Source organism: Salmo salar, chromosome 17, assembly GCF_965601325.2.
Source record: "Salmo salar chromosome 17, fSalSal1, whole genome shotgun sequence".
Classification (NCBI taxonomy): Eukaryota; Metazoa; Chordata; class Actinopteri; order Salmoniformes; family Salmonidae; genus Salmo; species Salmo salar.
The window spans coordinates 11,835,585-11,862,436 of NC_138307.1; the positions used below are offsets into that span (position 1 = coordinate 11,835,585).

The 26,852-nt window shown below is 45.9% G+C and overlaps 1 protein-coding gene across 2 annotated transcripts in view; it reads right to left on the reverse strand.

Annotated features, from left to right (window-relative positions):
• The window catches only part of LOC106575281 (E3 ubiquitin-protein ligase Midline-1), a 66,072-nt gene extending 44,101 nt beyond the window's left edge, over positions 1-21,971 (reverse strand). The window contains exon 1 of one of the 2 annotated variants that reach the window (XM_014151709.3): positions 21,796-21,971. The gene's annotated coding sequence lies outside the window, so the exon portion shown is untranslated. Of the gene's footprint in view, positions 1-1,662; positions 1,942-21,795 lie in introns of those variants that run through there. The other variant, XM_014151708.3, reaches the window with a different exon arrangement.
• Positions 21,972-26,852: the final 4,881 nt, after the last annotated feature.

Genomic DNA, 26,852 nt, shown 5'->3' on the forward strand with positions numbered 1-26,852 from the left:
CAGAAGAAGTTACCATGGACATATTGTTAATGCATCTATTGGACCAAATAATCAAAGAACGCATAAGCATAGGCGCAGAAAAGAAGAAAAAAAACTGTCTGTGGTTCCTTTCCAGCTGGGAGATACCCAGATTGCAATTAGCAAACAGCACAACTGTAATAAACTGAAAATATGCCCCTACTAACTCAAAGATAACAGCTAAGTCACCATCCATCTAATTACCTTATATCAACAAGACACACAACATGACCAGAAGTACATCAAAGACAGGAAAACAGAGACAAACAGACAATGCTGTTGTTGCTATATTTATGCCCAGTGACAAACAGAGCAAGTCACAGTGACTCATTCCCACAGTCTGTCATGTCCTATGGCAGGTCAAAGTGGCCCCACGAGAGCTTATCAGACTATGGTCCTCAAGCAGTCGTCTCCACTGACCAAGTCGACTGTGGACCGCTTTATATAACAGGTTGACAAAGCATCAACCATATCTTGAAATCACAGCTCTCCCTTCATGATCAAAGACAATAAATGCAAAGCCTGATCCAAGATATGTTTGTGCTGTCTGTCAACTCATATGGTCATTGTCATGCCAAACATGGACAAATAGATCTGGAACCAGGGGAGAGAAGGTTAGAGGGGCATCTCTGTGCCTTTGACCCACAATACAGTAAGTGAAGGGAAGTGACCACGATAGGTTTGTGATTAGGGTTCAGGAGTCCTCAGCAGACCGTTGTCAAATGCGTGTTTGGCTGGAAAGGACATGTCGCTGAATGGGCAGATGTGACCTCTGCTTCCCTCCTACTCTGTGTGATCAGTATCACACCATGTTGACGGCAGTATGCTGAGAGGATTTGGAGGAACTCCGAAATACATGGCATAAACAAACGCACACACGCACACATGCCATCCTCCCAATTGCCTCCCCACCCATGCCGCCCGCATAGTCAGTGTGTGACATTCTCTTCCATGATTTATTTTAAAAAGCCCAACAGTTCAGGTTTCTCACACCACACTAACTTTGCGAACACCCCACCGATATCTCTCACCCACTCACATAGAGTCTGCTAAGAGGACAAAAGCTCATCAGCGTCCCAAAATTAGGTCACACGAAAACGATTGTGGAAGCGAACAGAGGCATCACTCCCTGCACTGATACAATCGCGACGTGCACCCTTAGGAGTCCCACTGTATTCCTGCTATTAAAAATATTTTACATATCACAGTCCCCTCATCTGAATATGCAAAGCACTACAACAACTACTTATGTTATAACCCCAAACAGCAAACCTATTCTAGTCTCATAAACACAAGAACACAGATGCTGAAGTAAAGTGCATCATACTCAAATTCTGATGATTAATAGGTTATATTGATACAGTAGAATATTCACTAAAGTAACTACCTCTCACAAGTATATGGTGGTAGTCCCATCTGGAAATGTAGCCTATTTAACCTCATGGTCATACTATCATCAGCTCTATAACTGTGATCCCAGTTAATGATGATTAGAACTCAGCTCTCTCTGTGCTATCATCATCACTAGATGTATAGAGCTTTGGAGAGAACTTCTGATGACCCCTGCTTTAAGTAACCAGAGACCCCATAGCCTCAGGGACCACACAACAACATTTCCACACAATCAATCACAGTCCACCTTACCTGCCACATGGTTAAAATCCCATTGTCCATAAACAAAGTGAAATAAGAGAGGAAGAAGAAATGAGAGCGCTGAACTGAGCTGCTGAACCGTCAGGTCAGAAGAGGCCCTTCATTCTCTGTTACAACAGACCAGCTGCAGCAGTAGTAGACCTGCTATACTCCAGTCCGACTGCGGGAACTTTGTGTCAGTGTGCGTCTGTCTCTGGCTGTCACATCGCCTCTCGTGGCATATTTCCTCGCACCCTAAAGCCGCTCCTCTCCCCAGCCCAGTGAGAACACGCAGGCAGGAGGAGGGAATCTAGCTCACCGCTCCGCCTCCCCCTCCCCTTCCCCCTCCCCCTCCACTCTGTATTCAAATAGCTTAGTGGGCGGCCCTGCTTTAGATGAGCCAATCGGGAGGTACTGTAGCTAGAGCAGGGACAGCCCATGCTGTGCAGTCAGTTGGTACAGTACAGTATGCCTGTTGAGGGATTATGGCATCTGAAATGAAAATGTGGCGATCACCAATCCTGGTTTATAATCTTCTCTCCTTCCTGGTATTGTCCCACTTATAATTTTCACGCTCATTGCAATCTTGCCAAAGTTCTCTGTCTCTCTTCATCTTTTTCTTGGTATCTCCCTTGGTATCTCGCTCTCTCTCTTTCTCGCTCTCTTTCTTTCTCTCTCTTTCTCTGTCTCTCTCTCTCTCTCTCTCTCTCTCTCTCAAACACACACACATTCATACACACACACACACTAGCAAAAGTTAATTGTAGCATGCTGTTTTCTCTCCCCAAATGAAAGAAGGTTAGATTAAAGATTCTGTCCCCAGTCATTTACTTCTGGAGACATGTAGGGCGTTCCTTCTCCCTCAACTTCTACATTATATTGAGTGACTCACTGACCTTATCTTGGATCACATTCCCCATAGTCACTTGAAAAGTTCAAATCTGCCACCTCCCCTCTAGAATCTGTGCATTTCAAATCAAACGTGTTTGGAAGAAGAATGTAATATGCTTGTATTAGTCAGAAAGAATTGAAGTTTAAGACCTTGGCTGAATGGAATGAATCAGGGCGCTTGGCTAGTTAAGCACCCTGACCGTGGCAGAGATTCTGGCACTTATTTTTAGAGTTGGAACCGGATGTGTAAGGCACAGTTTAAAAATGTACTTTTGAGAAAGACAAGAAAATCAATTTCCATCTAAGGTTACAGTGAGGGAAAAAAGTATTTGATCCCCTGCTGATTTTGTACATTTGCCCACTTACAAAGAAATGATCAGTCTATAATTTTAATTGAGGTTTATTTGAACAGTGAGAGACAGAATAACAACAAAAAAATCCTGAAAAACGCATGTCAAAAATGTTAAAAATTGATTTGCATTTTAATGAGGGAAATAAGTATTTGACCCCTCTGCAAAACATGACTTAGTATTTGGTGGCAAAACCCTTGTTGGTGATCACAGAGGTCAGACATTTCTTGTAGTTGGCCACCAGGTTTGCACACATCTCAGGAGGGATTTTGTCCCACTTCTCTTTGCAGATCTTCTCCAAGTCATTAAGGTTTTGAGGCTGACGCTTGGCAACTCAAACCTTCAGCTCCCTCCACAGATTTTCTATGGGATTAAGGTCTGGAGACTGGCTAGGCCACTCCAGGACCTTAATGTGCTTCTTCTTGAGCCACTCTTTTGTTGCTGTGGCCATGTGTTTTGGGTCATTGTCATGCTGGAATACCCATCCACGACCCATTTTCAATGCCCTGGCTGAGGGAAGGAGGTTCTCACCCAAGATTTGACGGTACATGGCCCTGTCCATTGTCCCTTTGATGCGGTGAAGTTGTCCTGTCCCCTTAGCAGAAAAACACCCCCAAAGCATAATGTTTCCACCTCCATGTTTGACGGTGGGGATGATGTTATTGGGGTCATAGGCAGCATTCCTCCTCCTCCAAACACAGCGAGTTGAGTTGATGCCAAAGAGCTCCATTTTGGTCTCATCTGACCACAACACTTTCACCCAGTTGTCCTCTGAATCATTCAGATGTTCATTGGTAAACTTCAGACGGGCATGTATATGTGCTTTCTTGAGCAGGGGGTCCTTGCGGGCACTGCAGGATTTCAGTCCTTCATGGCGTAGTGTGTTACCAATTGTTTTCTTGGTGACTATGGTCCCAGCTGCCTTGAGATCATTGACAAGATCCTCCCGTGTAGTTCTGGGCTGATTCCTCACCATTCTCATGATCATTGCAACTCCACGAGGTGAGATCTTGCATGGAGCCCCAGGCCAAGGGAGATTGACAGTTCTTTTGTGTTTCTTCCATTTGTGAATAATCGCACCAACTGTTGTCACCTTCTCACCAAGCTGCTTGGCGATGGTCTTGTAGCCCATTCCAGCCTTGTGTAGGTCTACAATCTTGTCCCTGACATCCTTGAAGAGCTCTTTGGTCTTGGCCATGGTGGAGAGTTTGGAATCTGATTGATTGATTGCTTCTGTGGACAGGTGTCTTTTATACAGGTAACAAACTGAGATTAGGAGCACTCCCTTTAAGAGTGTGCTCCTAATCTCAGCTCGTTACCTGTATAAAAGACACCTTCTTTGTGGCTCAGTTGTAGCCTTCCCTGTGGCTCAGTTGGTAGAGCATGGTGTTTGCAACGCCAGGGTTGTGGGTTTGTTTCCCATGGGGGGCCAGTACAAAAACTAAAAATGCATCAAATGAAATGTATGCATTCACTACTCTAAGTCGCTCTGGATAAGAGTGTCTGCTAAATGACTAAAATGGAAAAATGGATCAAATACTTATTTCCCTCATGAAAATCAATTTATAATGTTTTTCTGGATTGTTTTGTTGTTATTCTGTCTCTCACTGTTCAAATAAACCTACCATTAAAATTAGACTGATCAGTTCTTGTATCATCACAAAATGTGCTTTTACAGTATATCAGCTAAGCACATTTGATGAAACATGACGTATAGTCTGCACAAATGCAAAAAAAAATATATTGTACATTTTAAGACAAAGACTATGTAGCAGATTTGAGCAGGAGAGAGGTTTCTCTAACTTTGGGAAAAACACTTCGCCAGAATAGCCTCAGTAAATAAGTGGCCATCTCCAGAGTAAGATGATATCCTCCATTTCCCTTAGAGTAAAAAGAAAATCAAACAAAAACCCAGTTCTCTTTGCAACCTTTGGAGAGCTGCTGCTGCTGCTGCTGCTGCTGCTGCTGCTGCTGCTGCTGCCTTGGGATGTGCTGTTGGGTGGAGAGGCCTCTTCAGAAAGCACATGAATACCCACAGTAGAGACTCTTTCTTTAATTAAGCCCACGATAGACCTCCAGTCACAGAGCCTGGCTGGAAAGCCCCCGGCTCGGCTGTAATAACACAATGCACGCCACTCAGCACACAGGCGTTCTTCAGCCTCCTCAGTGTTCAAGAGACTCTTATACAAGTCAAAAAGGTCATTTATAACAAGGTTGCACCTTGCGTCCTCCGATGTAAAGGGTTTTATTCATTGATGCTGTGTTTCTATTCTTTTCTCTGTTCTTCCTGGAAGAACTGCAATCGAATTAGTAGAGGGAAGCAATATCGTCAACCTACACAATGACTGTGGAATCCTTAGTGCAAAGTCATAGTGTACGAAGTACAAATGCCAGCTCTTTCATCCGGATGTGGGCGATTATATTGGTTGAAACTGACAAACATGATTAGCACAAGCTGTTGTTTGGGGTTTCTCTACATTTCTATCTAGGATGTGTTTTGGGAGCCTTGGTTTTAACGTGGTGGAATGCTTGGAATGTTCAGGAGATGGCCTCTTTTCTCTAAGTGAGCCCATTAAAGGGATAAGCCTAACCAGGGCTGTTACCAGATTATTTAGAGGGCACTGCCGCTATGGATAACACACACACACTCCCTTCTTATCAACATCTCTCATCTTCCTCCCTGGTCATAACATCCACTCACATCTATCTCGACTCCCTCCTGCAATGAACTGGTATGGTCTGACAGGGGAGCTCCTACACATGGTAGTGGTAGTTTAATAAAGCTGAGTGGAAATCTAAACCTCTCTGCATAGCTTTGTTGACAAAGCACTCAGAAAAGGGAGGGCACTTTAATACAAGTACGCGTCTGCCTCGGGGGCATCACGCTCTAAGGCGTCATGGCCTCCAGGCAAATCCCAAACACATTTCTTCACTTGGTGACTTTTGCCCCTTTAACTGAGTTCAGATGGGCCTTTAAAGAGCATTTTTTACTCTTTGTAGTGATATACGACCAGTGTTTGCATTTGGCATCTCAACACATGCTTCCCGGGATGGCCCAATATTTTAGATCTAATCACCAAGTTCCACAGGTATGCCTGGCTGCATGGTTCAAGAAGACACAGAGAGAAAGAACATTTATCAGCTGAAAGGACCAGACATTCTCTGTTTGCTGTGTTATGTTGTTCAAGGACTTCCTATGAGTCGGCTGTGGTTGCTAGGCAATAACCAATAATTGGACACAAACTGAATGAAATGACCGCTCAGGGATGAATTAAGTGGTCAATAATGACTATAACCAGTGATGACTGCATTCTCCTTTCTGCCAGTGGATACAAACCAGTGAGATAGCCTACAAGAGATGAATGGAAATACAACATCAATATCTTTAGCATCCTGAATTTATGGTTCAGTAGACATCCTGATGCTGAATCAAATCCAGCGGTGAACAGTGCATTGCACAGTGAAAACAGTTTGCGGGGATGCTGGAAGTGTTGGCAAACACACACACACACGCGCGCGCACACACACACGCACGCACGCGCACACACACACACACACACACACACACACACACACACACCCCTCGCCCGGCACTGAACTCAGCTGTCGTTCTCTGTCACACAAGGGAAATCCAGTTCACACACACACACACACGTGCGTGTGCACAGACACACACACATATGGGTACAAGCATGCATGCACACACACACACAAACACACACACACACACACACACACACACACACACACACACACACACACACACACACCACACACACACACACACACACACACACACCACACAACACTGGCATGTCACACAGCATCACCATTTGCTCACAGTAGGAACAGTATTACAAAGAGAACTCAAACTGTCAAACACGTCCTCTCCTCTCTCGCCATCACTGACACTAGCTAGACTCCGGCAAGGACATATTGAGTGAAATAAGGTTTTGGACCCTGTGATGGTGTGATGTGCTATAATCCTCTGCATCCTCAATCTAGTGACATAAATACTGTATATGTTTCATGTATTTACTATGACTTACTATGATTACAGCAGAACTGTGATGTGCCAAACCCATTACGACAGCCAGCTAATCCTTTTTTAACACGCATCGTACGTAGGCACTATTTGTCGAGTGCCCATGTAAGCTGTGACGCTTGAAGTTATTAGAGATGAAATAATTAAAAAGAGAAATGATATCTAATGAACGCATCACTCATATCCAGTGTGGGGGAGTGAGCACTGGGCGTTTGTTCAGCCAATCTGAACGTATACGATACAACACGGTTTATAAGACAGTTATAACACGTCTTATAATAATTTAGAACATTGTTATAATGACTTCAAAGAATAAGTCAAAGAGGACGAATATGGATGGGAGAAGACTAAGTTCCCAGGCGGGCTACCACCTATACCATACGTCCTCGCAAGCAACATCACACACAAAAATATCCAGGTGTATAAAAATGCAAGTTCATGAATAAGTCATGAATAACTCAGTCACTCTAACCTCGCTGTTCCCCTAACAGTGGAGCTAGAAGTAATGCAGTGTGTAATGTGACGGCCCGTTAGGGATAGACGTGATTTATCTCTCCTTCAAAACAGAGAACAAGAGGTCTATACCCTCGGCTAGCTCAGAACTGGAATATCTCACTTCGCTCTTCGCTAATACGAAAGTTATGTATCATCTTTAGGCATCAAAGACAGAGAGATGGGAGAGACGGCAGAGAAATGCATAATGGGGCTAAGAGATGAAGGCGTAGGAACATTCATCAGAGTCATGCATTTTACATGAGCGGACATGGGGTAGCTATGGCAGAGGAATTAAAAATGGTGATGAGCGACCATTAGGTCGCGTGATCCATTGATACGCCCTCGAGCCAGGCTATAGTCGTGGATCCTATCAAAATCTCGAATGACTAATTTTCCTTAAATTCTGCATTCCAAAAGTTCTGAATAGGGTCCAAACTAAACAAAAAGTTCTAAGGATCTCAATGGGAAGTCAAACAATGGGTTTCTTTCACCTGAAATAGTTTAACCCTGAACAGTTAAGTCTGAAAGGTCTAATGCAGCCGTTTTTATCTCAATATCAAATCATTTCTGGGTAACAATTAAGTACCTTACCATGATATTTCTCATTAAAATGGTCAAAAAGAAACAAAAAAAAGCTTCTTAGAAAAGAGCAATTACTCAAGCAATAACTTAGCTAGGACTGTCTAGGTGTGGTCTGAGTAGGGAGGGGAACTCCCTTTTAATTGATCTATTCTCTTAGAAAAAAAGATGCTATCTAGAACCTATAAGGTTTTTCGGCTGTCCCCATAGGATAACCCTTTGAATAACCCTTTTTGGTTCCAGGTAGAATCCTTTTGAGTTCCATGTACAACCCTTTCCACAGAGGGTTCTACATGGAACCCAAACGAGTTCTACCTGGAACCAAAAAGGGTTTTCCTATGGGGACAGCTGAAGAACCCTTTCAGAAACCTTTTTTCGAAGAGTGTGTAAACTAATTTACCACCTGTTGATGTCGCCAGGCAGGCCAAAACTCCATTCCACCAAAACAGGCTAAAATTTCAGGTGGTCTTTTCAAACAGCTCTTAAACTAAAAGGACATTATCATAATGTTCATAATTTCACAGTATTACTCCAACCTCATAGTGTGGAAATATATATAAAATGAAGAAAAATCACATTTTTGACTGCACTGGGCCTTTAACAGATTCGGACTCAGACTAAAGGCAAACTAAGCACTTTATCTGTATTCTTTTTACGTCGAAAAGCTAAATCAATAAACCACCTATAGCATAGCCTTTGTCCATGAAACGTTGCATTGTAGGCCTCTATCAAGACAGAATGTGATGTTTTGTTCTTGAAACACGTTACAGAATTCACCATAGGCCACATACTGATTTCACATCACTTCCCTTGGCACACCGTGGCTTTGTTGTCTCACAACTTGTTATCTGCTAACGAAGAAAGATGCTTTCTGATTGGTGGCCATGCAATGCAACCTTGACACTTCCTCTCAGCGTGTGTTCATGCACAGGATGGATATCAAATTAGTCCGAATGGATTGTGTGGATGGAAAGCAACATTGAGTGGTTGCTGCATCGAGCTGTGGAGACAACAGGGTGTGTCCATAGTCGATAGTGTGGAACGAGTGGCGTGAAAGCATGATCAAGTCAGCACAGTGTCACCCTTCCATGGACTAGATGTGTGTTAACACATTACATTAAGTTGCACTTGTGACGCTCTTGTGACGTTTAACAATAAGTGGATCTTCTATCGGTGTACTAATGCTGAAATACTGTATGCGTTAAGATCATCATTACCGCAATGTTGTTACTAGGGCAATTGCAGTGTTACTACACGGGTATAAGAGCAGCCTAATGTATAGTGTTACCTGAATTTCATAAATATACCTTGTTAAGGTAACCCGTCCCATATGAATTCTGAATGGATTACTAATTGACCATTTATTTGACAATTAACTTGGGTGTTAGGCCCTTCAGGGAAATGATATATCTAATATGCCAGGACTGCCCACCAAAGCCCTTGCATTTAATAATATTGTCCCCTTGAGCCTGTTCTATCACAGTGGAGATTAGGGGAAATTGATAACAAAATTACATTTCCCCAGGACCAATAGTGGCCTCTCTGCATTAATGAGATTAAACACGGCTTAGCTGTGTGTATACACACCTTGCATTTCAATGTACTGTGATGGTCTCCCTCCATAGACTGGGTCAAATGGGTCCACAAACACAACGTATAATTACAAAGCACAGCAGATTGTCAGCAGCAAAAAGCATGTAGAAGGTTATCTAAGACGATGTTTCAGTGCTCGAGTTCAGGTAAGAATCAATGTGTAACCTTGCTGTAGTTTCACCCCAGTGGCAACATGAAATAGGGAAATACATTGATTGTCTTCTTTCCTTTTAAGTAAACATATGTTTTCTAAAGGCTAGGAGACAATCAATACTGTTCTTTCTGTACTCGCTTCTCCTCTCTTTTATCCTGGGCTATCGTCTAGCCTACTGTAGCTTGAAAAAAAATCTATTGCTCCGTTGTATGAATGCAGCGCCATTGACTGAAAACATCATCCAACTGAATATCCAGTTAACGCCGACAGCTGTGTACACAGACTCCATCTGCGCCTTTTGTCAATGCAACATTTTCTAAAATCATGTTGGCACAAAGCCTAAAATCAACCAGTTCAAATCAAGTGTGCACTTGAGAAACAATAACCCTACATGATGGCGTTAGGCCCTTGTAAGTCAACTCAGATACTTTGATTAGGCTAATACGGGTACTGTCTGAGGTCAATGATTTGCCCTGGGTCTAAGTAAAGACGTTCACACCAAAATATATTTGCGTTATCAGTTTCTGCTCTAAGATCTCTCAGGTTGTTTCTGCTGTATATTGAAGGTGTCAAACGTGTTCTAGTCAACAAACCTCCACAGCAGCTTCCTATCATGTCCCTGTATAGCCAAAGACTGACATCGCACTTTCATTAGATAGTGATGTGAAACCGGCCTCAGGGTAAAGTCATTGACCATTTTGTTTGTGGCAGGAGCATAGCTGGTTTAATAGCCATGACATTGAAGCTAAAGACAATTTTGCACAACGCCATCACAGAGGTAAACATACTACGACTGTATGTCCTCTGCTACTGTCCTCAGCATAGATCTGGAAAAGGGTGGCCACTGCATCTTTCCCAAGCCTACAGACTTTAATGAGTAGGTGCGGGTGGAAGAATAGAACTAAATATCCACCCTCCACCACAGTAAATTGGATTTGCTTGGTTTTCTCTAGTCTGTCTTTGCCAAGAGGTACGTTCTAGTGTCATGTCTGGTCACGCGGAACACAAACCACCCTTCACACAGTCCAGTAACCCCACAGTGTAGAAGAGAAAGGCCCTCACAAACAAACCACTTTTAGTTCTATTGAAAACTCCAGCATTCTTGACTCAAGTGGGAAACTGTGTGATGTGGAGGAGCCAGAGAAAGGCTGCCAGACACTGGAAGCCACAGCAGGGGGAGAGGATAGATTTTCAGCAGGAATTTGGGAGACTGGCTGGCCATGAATAGATCTGAGACACTGCTGGTCGCCCATGCCAAGGCCTTGCTTGGAAACGGTGGTGTTTCTACCATGGCAACAAGGGAGTTGGTTTATTAAAACCGGACCACAGTAATTAGACTAAAGAGGGACAGTCCCTCTTTAGTCTAATTACTGTGGTCCGATGTGAACTTGCCTTTGCCTTGTTGACAACTGCGAACCAGTGTGGCATCTTCCCTTGTAGGCTTTGACTAACAACATATAGCAGTCTATGTAAGGGAATATCTGTATCATTTATTTTACGAATAGGTCAGCTTGGGTACAGAGGTTAAATATCACCATTTTGACATTTAATGAGACCATGTTGTCATTTGAACTGAAACTGATCCCACCAAAGTAATATGAATACATTCTCCATTTTGTTTTTACTGTTTGGGGGATGGCCATGACTTGCTGATGGAATTTATTTGTCAAGTATACAAAGACAAAGCCTTTGTATAACAGCATCACTTTCTCTGTGTTTCTATGTTAACGGTCTCAGCAGTGTGATCAACCACAGCTCTGTTCCATGCCTCAGGTCCAGAACTGTCACTCCCTGACTTTGTCACGACTGCCTCAACTCTGTGTGTCAACTAGAATCAGGAATTTTCTGAAGCGAAGGGCAGACTGAAGCTATTCAAATCTATAAATACAAATGTAGAATTTCAATTTGAGTCAGTTTGCTACAGTAGGAAATGATTCCTGCAGCAACAGGAAATGTGAATTATCATGTAGATTATAATTAATGGACGTTTTTGTAGGGGTTGATACATTTGATACATTAGGGCAAATCAAGTTTGACATTTTAAAGTGGAAATTGCAAAGTTTAGAAGCCTTTTTAAACCTTGAATACACTACAAGTTAGAATTTCCTGCTATGCAGGAAATTCTCAGGAACAAAACAGCAATCAAATGAAGGTCCTACATGTCACGTTCTGACCAGTAAAGGGGTTATTTGTTATTGTAGTTTGGTCAGGACGTGGCAGGGGGTGTTTGTTTTATGTGGTTCGGGGTTTGTTGGGATATGTGTTTATGTAGAGGGGTGTTTGTTTAGAGTGTTCCGGGGTTTTGGTTAATGTTCAGTTAGTATATTTCTATGTTCTAGTCTAGTCTTTCTATTTCTATGTTTAGTTGATGGGGTTGACCTTCAATTGGAAGCAGCTGCTCTTCATTGCTTCTAATTGAAGGTCTTATTTAAGAGGGGTGTTTTTGTCATGGGATTTGTGGGAAGTTGTTTTGCACTGCTAGGGTTAGCCTGCAAAACTGTTTAGCTAGCATTCGTTTTCTTGTTTTTGTTACGTGTTCAAGTTTATTAAAATAAACGTTAAAATGAGCACTCAACGCGCTGCGCCTTGGTCTACTCCATACGACGACCGTTACAGAACTTCCCACCACCAAAGGACCAAGCAGCGGGGTAAAAAGCAGCAGAGGAACTATATGGACTATGGGGAATCATGGACATGGGAGGAAATTCTGGACGGGGCTGGACCATGGCATCAGGCTGGTGAATACCGTCGCCCACCGGAGGAAATAGAGGCAGCCAAGGCAGAGCGACAATGCTATGAGGCATTATACGCGCCGAGGGGCAAGTACGAGAGGCACCCCCAAGAAATGTTTTGGGGGGGCACACAGGTAGTTTGGCTGGGCCAAGGGTGAGCCCTAAGCTAACTCCCCATGCTTATTATGGGGAGCATATGGAGTGGAGAGTGGAGTCGGAGTATGCGGAAGTGCGCACAATCTCGCCCATGTGCACGTACAGTCCGGTGCGAGCGATCCCAGCCCCTCACAAGTGCCGTGCTAGAGTGGGCATCCAGCCTGGAAGGAGGATGCCTGCGCAGCGCATCTGGCCACCGGTGCGCCTCCTAGGCCCAGGCTACCCTACGCCTGCTCTACGCACGGCAACCATCAGGCCTCTGCACAGCCCAGTTCGCCCTGTGCCAGCACTCCGCTCGTGCAGGGCTGCTATTACCATCCAGCCAGGATGGGTTGTGCAGGAGGTGCGCTCCAGACCTCCAGTGCTTACCTATGTCCTGGTGTATCCAGTTCCCGCTCCTCGCACTAGCCCTGAGGTGCGTGTCTCCAGTCTGGCGTGTCCAAAGCCAGCACCACGCACCAGGCCTCCAGTGCATCAGCCCAGTCTAGTACGTCCTGTTCCCGCTCCTCGCACTAGCCTTGGGGTGCATGTCACCAGTCTGGTACCTCCACTACCAGCCCCACGCACCAGGCCTCCAGTGCGTCAGCCCAGTCCAGCTCGTCCTGCTCCTGCTACTCGCACTAGCCCTGTGGTGAGTGTAAATAGGCTGGCGCTTCCTAAGCCAGCTCCACGCATCAGGCCTTCAGTGCGCAGTCCCCGTCTAGAGCTTCCGGCAACAGTGCCTCGTCCAGAGCTTCCGACGACAGTGCCTCATCCAGCGCTTCCGGCAACAGTGCCCCGTCCAGAGCGTCCAACGACAGTGCCCCGTCCAGAGCTTCAGGCGACAGTGCCCCGTAGAGAGACGGCCCACAGTTCGGAGCCAGCAGAGACGGCCCACAGTTCAGAGCCAGCAGAGACGGCCCACAGTTCAGAGCCAGCAGAGACGGCCCAGAGTCCGGAGCCGAGAGAGACGGCCCAGAGTCCGGAGCCGAGAGAGACGGCCCACAGTCCGGAGCCGAGAGAGACGGCCCACAGTCCGGAGCCGAGAGAGACGGCCCACAGTCCGGAGCCGAGAGAGACGGCCCACAGTCCGGAGCCGAGAGAGACGGCCCACAGTCCGGAGCCGAGAGAGACGGCCCACAATCCGGAGTCGGCGCAGCGAGAATCGCCCTACAGTCCGGAGTCGGAGCAGCCAGCGTCGCCCTTCAGCCCGAGGTCTCCAGCGACGCGCATCAGCCCGAGGTCTCCAGCAATGCACATCAGCCCGAGGAGGTCTTCAGCGATGCGCCATAGCCCAGAGACTTCGGGAGGGGTAATATTTAATGGGTATTTAGCGGGGGTGGACAGGTTAGGTTGGGGAGAAAGGCCGGAGCCTGATCCACCTCCATAGTAGGTGGGATGGGGAGGGGGGTGTAGCACAAGAACCGTCAGTGACGGTGGCCACCCTCCCTTCCCTCCCTTTAGTTTGGGATTATTTTGGAGGGGTTATTTTTGTGTTTTTTGTTTAGGTGCATCCAGGGTCTGCACCTTTGGGGGGGGGGGGTACTGTCATGTTCTGACCAGTAAAGGGGTTATTTGTTATTGTAGTTTGGTCAGGACGTGGCAGGGGGTGTTTGTTTTATGTGGTTCGGGGTTTGTTGGGATATGTGTTTATGTAGAGGGGTGTTTGTTTAGAGTGTTCCGGGGTTTTGGTTAATGTTCAGTTAGTATATTTCTATGTTCTAGTCTAGTCTTTCTATTTCTATGTTTAGTTGATGGGGTTGACCTTCAATTGGAAGCAGCTGCTCTTCATTGGTTCTAAATGAAGGTCTTATTTAAGAGGGGTGTTTTTTTTCATGGGATTTGTGGGAAATTGTTTTTGCACTGCTAGGGTTAGCCTGCAAAACTGTTTAGCTGTCATTCGTTTTCTTGTTTTTGTTACGTGTTAAAGTTTATTAAAATAAACGTTAAAATGAGTACTCAACCCGCTGCGCCTTGGTCTACTCCCTTTGACGGCCGTTACACTACATCTATATGTCTGAGCCCAAGCAGTCCCATTTCACAGTTTCTCTCAGAGGACAAACATTAGCTCGAGGTCAACTGAGAAGTCTGAATAAGAAAGTACATCTTTTCACAAGTAAATAAAGAGTTCCAGACAGCTATCCTACCTTTCATCGGTTTCCCAAGAACATATTACCTTCCTGACCTCGAAGTGTTAAGAAATATTTCATATTGTATCTTATCACTCCCTTGGGATTAGCTGATGGTGTTATATGTTTAGATGAGGGGGTGGAAGGAGGAAGCAGGCCCCTGCACTAATACACTTATCTTGTCATCCAATATTTATGTTAGGACACATTCTGCCGTGCTATAACAATGGACCCAGGGCAGAACCGTGTGAAAAGTAGAGAGCAGCCACACAGAAAAACAACCAATACTGAATATTAAAACTTAGGTTGTAGCCAATTCGGACTCTTTATTTGATGTGCACTCTGTATACCTACCAAGCATGTGTGTTATTGATGTTAATAAACTGGGTGGGTCTAGCCCTGCTCTAATTACATTGGTAACCCGTTTATAATAGCAATAATGCACCTCTGGGGTTTGTGGTATATGGCCAATATACCACGGCTAAGGGCTGTATCCAGGCGCACATAAGAACAGCCCTTAGCCGTGGTATATTGGCCATACACCTCACCTTCCAAACACCTGCCATACACCGGGCCTTATTGTTTAAATGTATGTACACTGTGTGGGTTACTCATCAGCTGTCTTGACTGAAACTCACTTCAAATGTCATTGAGTTGCACTGAATCGAAATACTCGATAAAAGCATCCTACATATAATGACAACCAAGTGGAAAAGGGTCAAGGTGACATTTATAATTCATTTGTAGTTCTATGTGGAATTTACAATTAGGCCTTGATGAATACAGTATCCTGGGAGTTTCAAAGTGCTTCAGCCCTAAAGGAAAAATCCACCCAAACAACTAATTCCTATAATTTATAGTGTTAAATAACACTAACACGTTTTTTCTTCATAATACAGTTGGCAGCAACAAATCGTGGAAATTTGTCCCAGCTCAAGTTGACTACAAAACCCACAATGCAATGCTCTCTCTATGGGCTGGACTGCAAACATAGCTACATACGATAATACCAAAGTTAATATCATCATGTGAGTAGCTAGTTAGCTGTAAAACCACTTAAACAATCTGCCGTCTATTTAAGAGTCTACAATCTCACCATGTTCAGCCTGCAGATAAATGTGCCTCGCAGAATGGAGTCTGACATTCACAACAGAACCATGCAAGGCGCCCTGGACTGAAGAGGCAGACAAATAGGAGATATTAGGTGGGCCTCCTGTTCAATTACACATTTCTCAATGTGGGAATATCGCAAAAATATGATCAATGGCTCATTCGAGAGAAGACATCCTCCCGAGTTATGACATGAGCCAGTATTGAAATCTGACATGTATGATAGATGTTTTCACGGTCTAAAAGTCATATTCCTATTAACTTCCTGTCATGGTTGTTGTAAGAGACGGACCAAGGCGCAGCGTGTGTTGAGTTCCACATATTTATTTAAAGTGAAACTTTAAAGTACCCCCCCAAAGGTGCGGACTCCGGCCGCAAAACCTGAAACCAAATGGGGAGGGTAGGGGGGGTGACTAGTGTCGGTGGCGGCTCCGGTGCGGGTTGCCGCCCACGCCCAGACCCTGGATCCGGCCATGGCGCCGGGCTGAACGGCGTGCCTGGACTGGGCATCGGTGCAGAGGAAGGCTCCGTCCTTGGAGCGGGACTGGACGCCGTGCCTGGACTGGGCACCGGCGCAGAGGAAGGCTCCTGCCATGGAGCGGGACTGGACGCCGCGCCTGGACTGGGCAGCGGCACAGAGGAAGGCTCCTGCCATGGAGCAGGACTGGACGTCGTGCCTGGACTGGGCACCGGCGCAGAGGAAGGCTCCTGCCATGGAGCGGGACTGGACGCCGCGCCTTGACTGGGCAGCGGCACAGAGGAAGGCTCCTGCCATGGAGCAGGACTGGACGTCGTGCCTGGACTGGGCACCGGCGCAGAGGAAGACTCCGGCCTTGGAGCTGGACTGGACGCCGTGCCTGGACTGGGCACCGGCGCAGAGGAAGGCTCCGGCCATGGAGCGGGACTGGATGCCGTGCCTGGACTGGGCACCAGCGCAGAAGAAGGCTCCGGCCATGGCACCGGCGCAGGAAGCTCCGGGCCATGGACCGTCACTGGAAGCTCCGGACCGTTGACCGTCACTCGAAGCTCCGGGCCGTTGACCGTCACTGGAAGCTCCAGGCCGGAGCGGCACACTGGAGGCCTAGTGCGTGGAGCCGGTACAGGTGGCACCGGACTGGTGACACGCACTTCAGGGTGAGTGCGAGGAGCTGGCACAGGACGTACCGGACTGGGGAGGCGCACTGGAGGCCTGGTGCATGGAGCCGGCACAGGTGGCATCGGACTGGTGACACGCACTTCAGGGCAAGTGCGGGGAGCTGGCACAGGACGTACCGGACTGGGAAGGCGCTCTGGAGGCCTGGTGCGTGGAGCCGGCACAGGTGGCACCGGACTGGTGACACGCACTTCAGGGCAAGTGCGGGGAGCTGGCACAGGACGTACCAGACTGGGAGGCGCACTGGAGACCTGGTGCGTGGAGCCGGCACAGGTGGCACCGGACTGGTAACACGCACATCAGGGCGAGTGCAGGGAGCTGGCACAGGACGTACCGTACTGGGAAGGCGCACTGGAGGCCTGGTGCTTGGAGCCGGCACAGGTGGCACCGGACTGGTGACACGCACTTCAGGGCGAGTGCGGGGAGCTGGCACAGGACGTACCGGACTGGGAAGGCGCTCTGGAGGCCTGGTGCGTGGAGCCGGCACAGGTGGCACCGGACTGGTGACACGCACTTCAGGGCAAGTGCGGGGAGCTGGCACAGGACGTACCAGACTGGGGAGGCGCACTGGAGACCTGGTGCGTGGAGCCGGCACAGGTGGCACCGGACTGGTAACACGCACATCAGGGCGAGTGCAGGGAGCTGGCACAGGACGTACCGTACTGGGAAGGCGCACTGGAGGCCTGGTGCTTGGAGCCGGCACAGGTGGCACCGGACTGGTGACACGCACTTCAGGGCGAGTGCGGGGAGCTGGCACAGGACGTACCGGACTGGGGAGGCGCACTGGAGACCTAGTGCGTGGAGCCGGCACAGGTGGCACCGGATTGGTGACACGCACTTCAGGGCGAGTGCAGGAGCTGGCACAGGACGTACCAGACTGGGAAGGCGCACTGGAGACCTGGTGCATGGAGCCGGCACAGGTGGCACCGGACTGGTGACACGCACTTCAGGGCGAGTGCGGGGAGCTGGCACAGGACGTACTGGACTGGGAAGGCGCACTGGAGTCCTGGTGCATGGAGCCGGCACAGGTGGCACCGGACTGTTGACACGCACTTCAGGGAGGGTGCGGGGAGCTGGCACAGGACTCACCAGACTGCTGACAGGATCTTCAGGTCGAATGTTATGCAGAACACACCTGTACAACATCTCTCTCATCTCTCTCTCTCCCAACTTCTCCATCGCCTCCCTGACGGTCTCTGGCTCTTCAGGAAGAGTGCGGAGAGCTGGCACAGATGGCACCGGACTGATGACCCGCTCTTCAGGGCGAGTGCGAGGAACCAGCACAGGACATACCGGGTTGGGGAGGCGCACTGGTGGCCTGGTGCGTGGAGCCAGCACAGATGGCACCGGACTGATGACACGCTCTTCAGCACGCCTGCACTGCAGCCTACTCCTCGCCAACATCATTCTCCAATATCCCTCCTCACATTGCTCCATCGACTCCCAGGCGGGTTCTGGCACTGTCCTTGGGTCGACCAACCACTTCTCTATCGCCTCCCTGATGGTCTCCGTCTCTTCCCTCTGCTCAGCCGCCAGCTTCATGTGTGTGTCCCCCCCCCCCCCCCCCCCAAAAAAAGAAAATTGGGTTTCTGTGGCTGCGGTCTCCGGCGTCGTCGCTGTCCTTCCATGCCTCTTTACGACTCCCGCCAAGGAAGGGTCTCGTGTCCTCCCATGACTTCTTCCCATGTCCAAAACTCCTTTACCTCGTGCACATGCTGCTTGGTCCTCTTTTGGTGGGATATTCTGTCGTGTGTTGAGTTCCACATATTTATTTGAAGTGAAACTTCTTCAACAAAACCAATAACAAGCAACAAAACGTGACTGCGTGTTGCAACAAGCACAAAACCAAACAATATCCCACAAACACAAGTTGGAGAAATGGCTACCTAAATATGATCCCCAATAAGAGGCAACGATTACCAGCTGCCTCTAATTGGGAACCATACAAAACACCAACATAGAAATATTGAACTAGAACACCCCCTAGTCACGCCCTGACCTACTACACCATAGAGAACCAAGGGCTCTCTATGGTCAGTGCATGACACTTCCAGTGTAGTGAGAGTGACTTTATCACAGTGCTACGTCATACCGGCAGGATTTCTGCCTGCTTGAACGCCAAAAACTCAGATACACATGAAAACATGAAATGACCCCGGGAATTGATAGTACATCGCTCAGAGATGCACAAAAACAATATAACATTCAAAATGGGTAAATCTTTCATCTATAATTGACCAAAAAAGACCAGAAGTTAGGTCAGAATTGCGTGTCTCTGTGTTCCTTTGTTGTTAGGTAGCCTAGGGGTTTAGAGCGTTGGGCCAGTAACCAAAAGATCGCTGGTTTGAATCCCCAAGCCAAATAGGTGAAAAGTCTGATGATGTGCCCTTGAGCAAGGCACTTAACCTTAATTGCTCCTGTACAGTAAGTTGCTTTGGATAAGATTGTCTGCTAAATGACTTAACCTGTTTGGGATAGGGGGCAGTATTTTCACGGATGGATAAAAAACGGACCCGATTTAATATGGTTACTACTCCTGCCCAGTAACTAGAATATGCATATAATTAGTAGATTTGGATAGAAAACATTCTAAAGTTTCTAAAACTGTTTGAATGGTGTCTGTGAGTATAACAGAACTCATATGGCAGGCCAAAACCTGAGAAGATTCTATACGGGAAGTGCCCTGTCTGACCATTTCTTGTCCTTCTTTAGCCTCTTTATCGAAAATACAGGATCTCTGCTGTAACGTGACATTTTCTAAGGCTTTCATTGGCTCTAGGAAGGCGCCAGAAAGTGGAATGATAGCTCTGCAGTCTCTGGGCGAAAAACAGCAGGGGTTTTGGAGAGTGGTCCTTCTGAGAACAATGACACTGGTGCGCGTGTGCATGTGACGACTCCATGTTTTTCTTTCTCTCTTTGAACGAATACGTCGTCGCCCGGTTGGAATATTATCGCTATTTTCCGAGAAAAATCGCATAAAAATTTATTTTAAACAGCGTTTGACATGCTTCGAAGTACGGTAATGGAATATTTTGACATTTTTTGTCACAAAACGTGCCGGCGCGTCAACCTTCGGATAGTTACCTGAACGCACAAACAAAACAGAGCTATTTGGATATAACTATGGATTATTTCGAACCAAAACAACATTTGTTGTTGAAGTAGAAGTCCTGGGAGTGCATTCTGACGAAGAACAGCAAAGGTAATCCAATTTTTCTTATAGTAAATCTCAGTTTGGTGGGTGCCAAACTTGGTGGGTGTCAAAATAGCTAGCCGTGATGGCCGGGCTATCTACTCAGAATATTGCAAAATGTGCTTTCACCGAAAAGCTATTTTAAAATCGGACACCGCGGTTGAATAAAGGAGTTCTCTATCTATAATTCTTAAAATAATTGTTATGTTTTTTGTCAACGTTTATCGTGAGTAATTTTGTAAATTCACCGGAAGATTTCGGTGGGTATGCTAGTTCTGAACAAAACATGCTAATGTAAAAATATGTTTTTTGATATAAATATGAACTTGATTGAAGAAAACATGCATGTATTGTATAACATAATGTCCTAGCAGTGTCATCTGATGAAGATCATCAAAGGTTAGTGCTGCATTTAGCTGTGGTTTTGGTTTTTGTGACATATATGCTAGCTTGAAAAATGGGTGTGTGATTATTTCTGGCTGGGTACTCTCCTGACATAATCTAATGTTTTGCTTTCGTTGTAAAGCCTTTTTGAAATCGGACAATGTGGTTAGATAAAGGAGAGTCTTATCTTTCAAATGGTGTAAAATAGTCATATGTTTGAGAAATTGAAATTATAGCATTTTTAAGGTTTTTCGTATTTCGCGCCAACAAAAAATGTAAGACTAAATTTATCCCAGCTCAGTTGCAGGTGTTCAGAAAAAGCCTGACAACATGGTCCTGCAGATGAGTGCAAAATTAAAACCATTTGTCCTTGAGCGCTGTACATTCTTGTATTAGATTGTTATACAATTCAGCAATGAGCATGTCATTCAAGTGGTATTTACACAAACCCTGATTCTGGCAAACCTCTGAAGATAAATCTCTTGAAAAAGGCACAATATATGATTGCTCCAAGAGTATTTGCCCTTTTCAGAGTCCTTCTGGCTGCTGCCTGTGAGAATACAAATAGGCCAAAGCCTTATTCCAACGAAACAAAGACTTGGGTCATTATATTAGACATCAGTCAGGCAAGACTGGAATTATGGTCCCAATACGAATTCATCTGAAAAATGTCCTCTGCATGAAAGCTAACATCACTTGGATGTTTGTTTCAACATGCAAAGCAATTGCCTACCTGTTTCAGCCACAATAGTAGGACATCAAATTTTCCATTGAAATTAACGTGTTATAATGTTCTCAATAACTGTACTGCAAAATGAATCAGCAAAGTAATAGGTTTATTTATTATTGAATCTATGGTATTTGTTGTCTCTAATGTATACAGTCCAATCAGTCAATTTCAAAGTTGTTTTTGGACATAAATTTGCATATAGTTACCTCAAAGTATTTGCACTTTTATTTACTTTGTCTTACTGAATCTGAATCAATTTGAAGTACATCTCAATGCCGTGCTCCAGAAGTCTATCCCAGTCCATGTCAGACCCGAAGAATGGAAGCCACAGACAGAATAACAACAACGTACACGTGCAGGCGCCTCCCATGCCCAAGCACATGGAGCCCCCGAAAACACACGTCCCCATGTTTGACCAAACAAACTCCAATAGCCCACAAGGATGGCCCTGAACAAATGAAGAAGTACTTACATTCAAGACTCTTTCGTGATCCTCCAACCGAGAACAGACAAGCATAGGATGACCAACCTGGGAAAACAATGAAGCACGGCAAGATAGAGAGAGAAAGAGAGAGAGAGAGAGAGAGAGAGAGAGAGAGAGAGAGAAAGAGAGAGAGAGAGAGAGAGAGAGAGAGAAAGAGAGAGAGAGAGAGAGAGACGGAGCCACGTATCCAACGGGCACTCAAAACACAACATGAGTGATCAAGCCTCCTCAGTGACTCTTTCTCTCTGTTGTTCTCCCCCTCCTCTCCTTCTCCTCCTCCCTTCCCCCTTCCCCCTGACTCGTACTTGTCGAGTTGCTCAGGAGAGCGTGAAGCAGGTTGGAGAGACCAGTGCTTTGAGTGCTTTATCATGTGGTTTGGACCTCTCATTCCCATTATGCGGAACATTGAGAGTTGAGCTGCCTGCTCCTCCACTACTCTCCCCCACCTTCCCTCTTCCGACTGTCCCATTTGTTGACTTCAGACTGGGACACAAAAGAGCGGGAAACCTCAGGGGGGAGATGCTACTGATTGTCTTGACACTTAGCAGACTTAGCGCCAATGGTTTGTCCTGCTATCTATATCACTCTTTCTTATAAACATGGTGGACACAGTGCACCAGCTCTTTCCTACATGGGCTTGATCCTTTTTAAAACACTTGTTAACTCTGAACATTTATCATGTGCTTCTTATAAACCTACTTATAAAACTACTCTTAACTGTGAACTGTTATAATAAACAGTAAACCTTTTTAAAATATATGTTTTTGTAAAGTGTAAACTTAACTATACCTGAATATAAAGTGTAAACTCCCTCAACTTGAAGTTTGTGTATCATGGGGTATTCCAGACAGTCCTTGAAGGCAGAGGGATCAGCTGGGGTTTTCTTTCCGTTATTGTTCCTGATGATAATCAAGCTCTCTGTAGCGTCACCCACTGACTTGGAAAACATGCTATTGCCTCTGGGTAAATCTAGGCCAAAATATTTTTGCAGCAGATTGCAGGATTTAGGAATTACAAGTATGAGGCGCGCTCCACCCCAGCATGCCTGCAGTTTGATTGACAATCGGGGTTCAACATTACCCACCAGAGCTTCAGCTTAATGTCCTGTAGTTCTGGAGCGAGATCCAAAATGACCGCTTTAGACATCTGGGAAAAGCAATAATATTTTGTACCCCCTGATGACACAGGCTGGGGATTTGAGTTACCCTTAGCGGTGCCAGCAGTGCAAACCTCTTACAAGATCAGGAACATAGTGAAGCTGCAACTAGACAGCCCAATTTCCCCAAAGGCTAGGCAGGACGTGGACCTGATTTCGCTAGTATCCCTCCACCCACACGTGCAGACACATGAGAGATAGTCCAACAATGTGTTCAGTTAGATTACAGTTGGTTTAATCTTATCCCAACAAAGCTAACAGAATAGGCCCTCCCAACATAAAACGGTTATTTTCATAATAGGGTTTACACAGTAGGGATGCAACATGGAATCTGATAGCTGGATCAGTTGAGAAGTACTCTAGAGGCTAGCTAGACAAAGACGACTCACTAAGTTTACCATCGGGACAGTGATTGTATTGCTCTAATGCTAAACAAGCAGCATAAGCGAGCTCTGGTTAGAGAAAAGAGATCATTGAATATAGCTGGACAAAAGCTCTTCAAAGAGACAAAACCAAGATCAGTTATGGTTAAACTGTGGGGAATGAAGGTTCACCACCTATAGATCAGTTATGGTTAAACTGGGGGGAATGGAGGTTCACCACCTATAGATCAGTTATGGTTAAACTGGGGGGAATGGAGATCCACCACCTATAGATCAGTTATGGTTAAACTGGGGGGAATGGAGGTTCACCACCTATAGATCAGTTATGGTTAAACTGGGGGGAATGGAGGTTCACCACCTTTAGAGCAGTTATGGTTAAACTGGGGGGAATGGAGGTTCACCACCTATAGATCAGTTATGGTTAAACTGGGGGGAATGGAGGTTCACCACCTATAGATCAGTTATGGTTAAACTGGGGGGAATGGAGGTTCACCACCTATAGATCAGTTATGGTTAAACTGGGGGGAATGGAGGTTCACCACCTATAGATCAGTTATGGTTAAACTGGGGGGAATGGAGGTTCACCACCTATAGATCAGTTATGGTTAAACTGGGGGGAATGGAGGTTCACCACCTATAGATCAGTTATGGTTAAACTGGGGGGAATGGAGGTTCATCACCTATAGATCAGTTATGGTTAAACTGGGGGGAATGGAGGTTCACCACCTATAGATCAGTTATGGTTAAACTGGGGGGAATGGAGGTTCACCACCTATAGATCAGTTATGGTTAAACTGGGGGGAATGGAGGTTCACCACCTATAGATCAGTTATGGTTAAACTGGGGGGAATGGAGGTTCACCACCTATAGATCAGTTATGGTTAAACTGGGGGGAATGGAGGTTCACCACCTATAGATCAGTTATGGTTAAACTGGGGGGAATGGAGGTTCACCACCTATAGATCAGTTATGGTTAAACTGGGGGGAATGGAGGTTCACCACCTATAGATCAGTTATGGTTAAACTGGGGGGAATGGAGGTTCACCACCTATAGATCGGTTATGGTTAAAATGGGGGGAATGGAGGTTCACCACCTATGGATTTGCTGGCATGAAACAGTGCAAGTTGAATCCTAAATGAAGTAACTTCTCATGAAGTTCCTAAATGAAGTAACAGCAGAGGACAAGATAGTACACGTATACTGGGGTCGCTAATCTTAGAGTGGTGGGCAGGGACAAAGGAACATTTAGGTCGTCAAACCTTATCTGCAAAGCCTTTTTAAGCTAGTATCAACAACATGCTGTTCTTATCTATATTACAGCAGAAGTAGAAGTAGTCCTGCTGAGAATGAAGCTGTCCTAATATGGACACCATGCAGCAGTCTTCTCCTGGGCAGAGGAATGATGGTCCCTCAGAGCAACATCAGTAATACACAGTGGCGCCAAAAACACAAAATCCAGGGCCAAGAGTCAGAGCAACAGTAACAGAGGCAGGTCTAAACTCTAAAAAGAGAATAGCATCCCTCCAGTGAATTTGCAGTAGTTTGTATACAAGTGGATGTGACAGGTTCACTGTAATACAGCTTGCTTTGGTACAGGTCTGTGGTGGGGTCAAGTTTAAAACATGACTCTCCAGCACAAGTCTCAGGGTCAAGTCTGTGTCAGAGGAATGGTTGGGGAAAAGTGTCCACAGGCAATGCTGTTACCTACAAGCCATTGAACAAAGACTGCCTGCTCAGGACATTAATGCTTTGTGTCACAGTATACATAACACGATTTCTGCATGTGGAGCAACACAAGCCTTCATAACTGTGGACCATCTTCATCATCCTCCCCTCCATCCTCCTCAATCCCAGTGGCTCTTATGTAATGTGGGTCAGAATCAAAGATGGAGATGGCTTGTATAGGACAATACACAATCCATCCAGCTAAATACTGTCCATGAGGGTGTATCTTTATTAACTGGGCACCAATGAAATGGGATTTGAAATAATCCAAACAATATTTTCCCTGAGACTACATACATTTACCCCATAAATTGGTGAATTATATCCTGTATTATTTTGTTGGTTTGGAAAGAATATTCTTCATCATGAGTATTGTGTCTGTCACTTAAATGAGTGTTAGATTGTTAGAGCTATGAAGCAGGAGAAAGAAAACTGATAGTGTGATCGTTAACTACGGTATTGCAAGTTAAATGGAAAGATACTTAGCAATTTAGCTGAATATTGAGAGAGAATTGAGAAGACACCAATGCCTTTTATACAACATACATCACAAGATCGTAGAACAACGCTAACCAACGACCCAGTCACCAATGTCAGTGGCCATGAACTGTACAGTGAGATACTGTACAGTACATCCCAACAGAGCCATGTGCCAAGATGGAAGCCAGCATTGAACTCCATCAGTCTCTGCCAATTTAGTCAGTGCAGCATGCCTTGCTGCAGGCTCTCCAGTACTTCTGGAGCTTCTATCGTATGTAGGACTGCATCTCCTCCGAGCCTCCTAGCCCGCCAGGCAATGCCTCCAGGCTTCAGTGTGTGGGCGAGGATGGGGAAGAAGCATGCCATGACCACTTACCGCCTCATGTCACTGCGACTCTCAGCAACCTTCCATTCCCTTGACCCCCAGTCGACTTTGTAATTAAAGTAGGCCAAGTCAGCTGCGATGCAAGGAGCAACCATGGGAAGTGACCTGGAAAAATTATTCATTTTTCTCAGCTGCCCCTGAGGGGTTCGGAGGGCGGGAGACCGGGTGGGAGGTGGATGGCGGGGGGTGGATGGGATGGATGTGTTAGCCATATAGCCTCCATCAAGTAGGCCGTCATTGTAAATAAGAATTTGTTCTTAACTGACTTGCCTAGTTAAATGAAGGCAAACAGGGTGTCACGTAAAATAAGTGAACTAAACCAATAAGTACTGCAGTGACTCTCAGGAGAAGGCGACTGTACATATCACAATGGCTGCAGATTGTGCTCTGAACTTTGCTGCGTTGTTCCAGACAGAAGTATATATTAAAATGTTATCTACGCATTAAGAGGACCCTCCAGGACCCTGAAGCGTCCTCAGAGCATAGTTTCACTTGGATTCAGTTTAGGAGCCACCGCTCGCTCACTGTGTTCTACAAGCGATTTCTCGCTATTTGCTTCTTTGGGGGGCATGTTAATTTAATTACATTCACTGCCTGTTCCAGAAGGCCAAGAACAAAACCAACACAATTAATGAGTGATTCCTTTTGCTCTTTGTTCCTCCACAGTTCAGCTAGCTCAGTACTCCCCCAAGCCCAAAAGGATTAGCTTTTTTTTTTGGACTCAAATCCGCCACTGTAATTTTCATTTGCTAAGTATAAAATAAACACCTCTTTCACAAGTTCACAAACTCGTAAAGTTTAAGCTCTGTGCGATGGGAATTTGTATGCAAGAGATTGAGTGTTAATAACACCAAGGTCTTCTTGGACTTCTTGAAATGCTGTCATAGTGATAGCTAATGATACTGTATCTCTTCC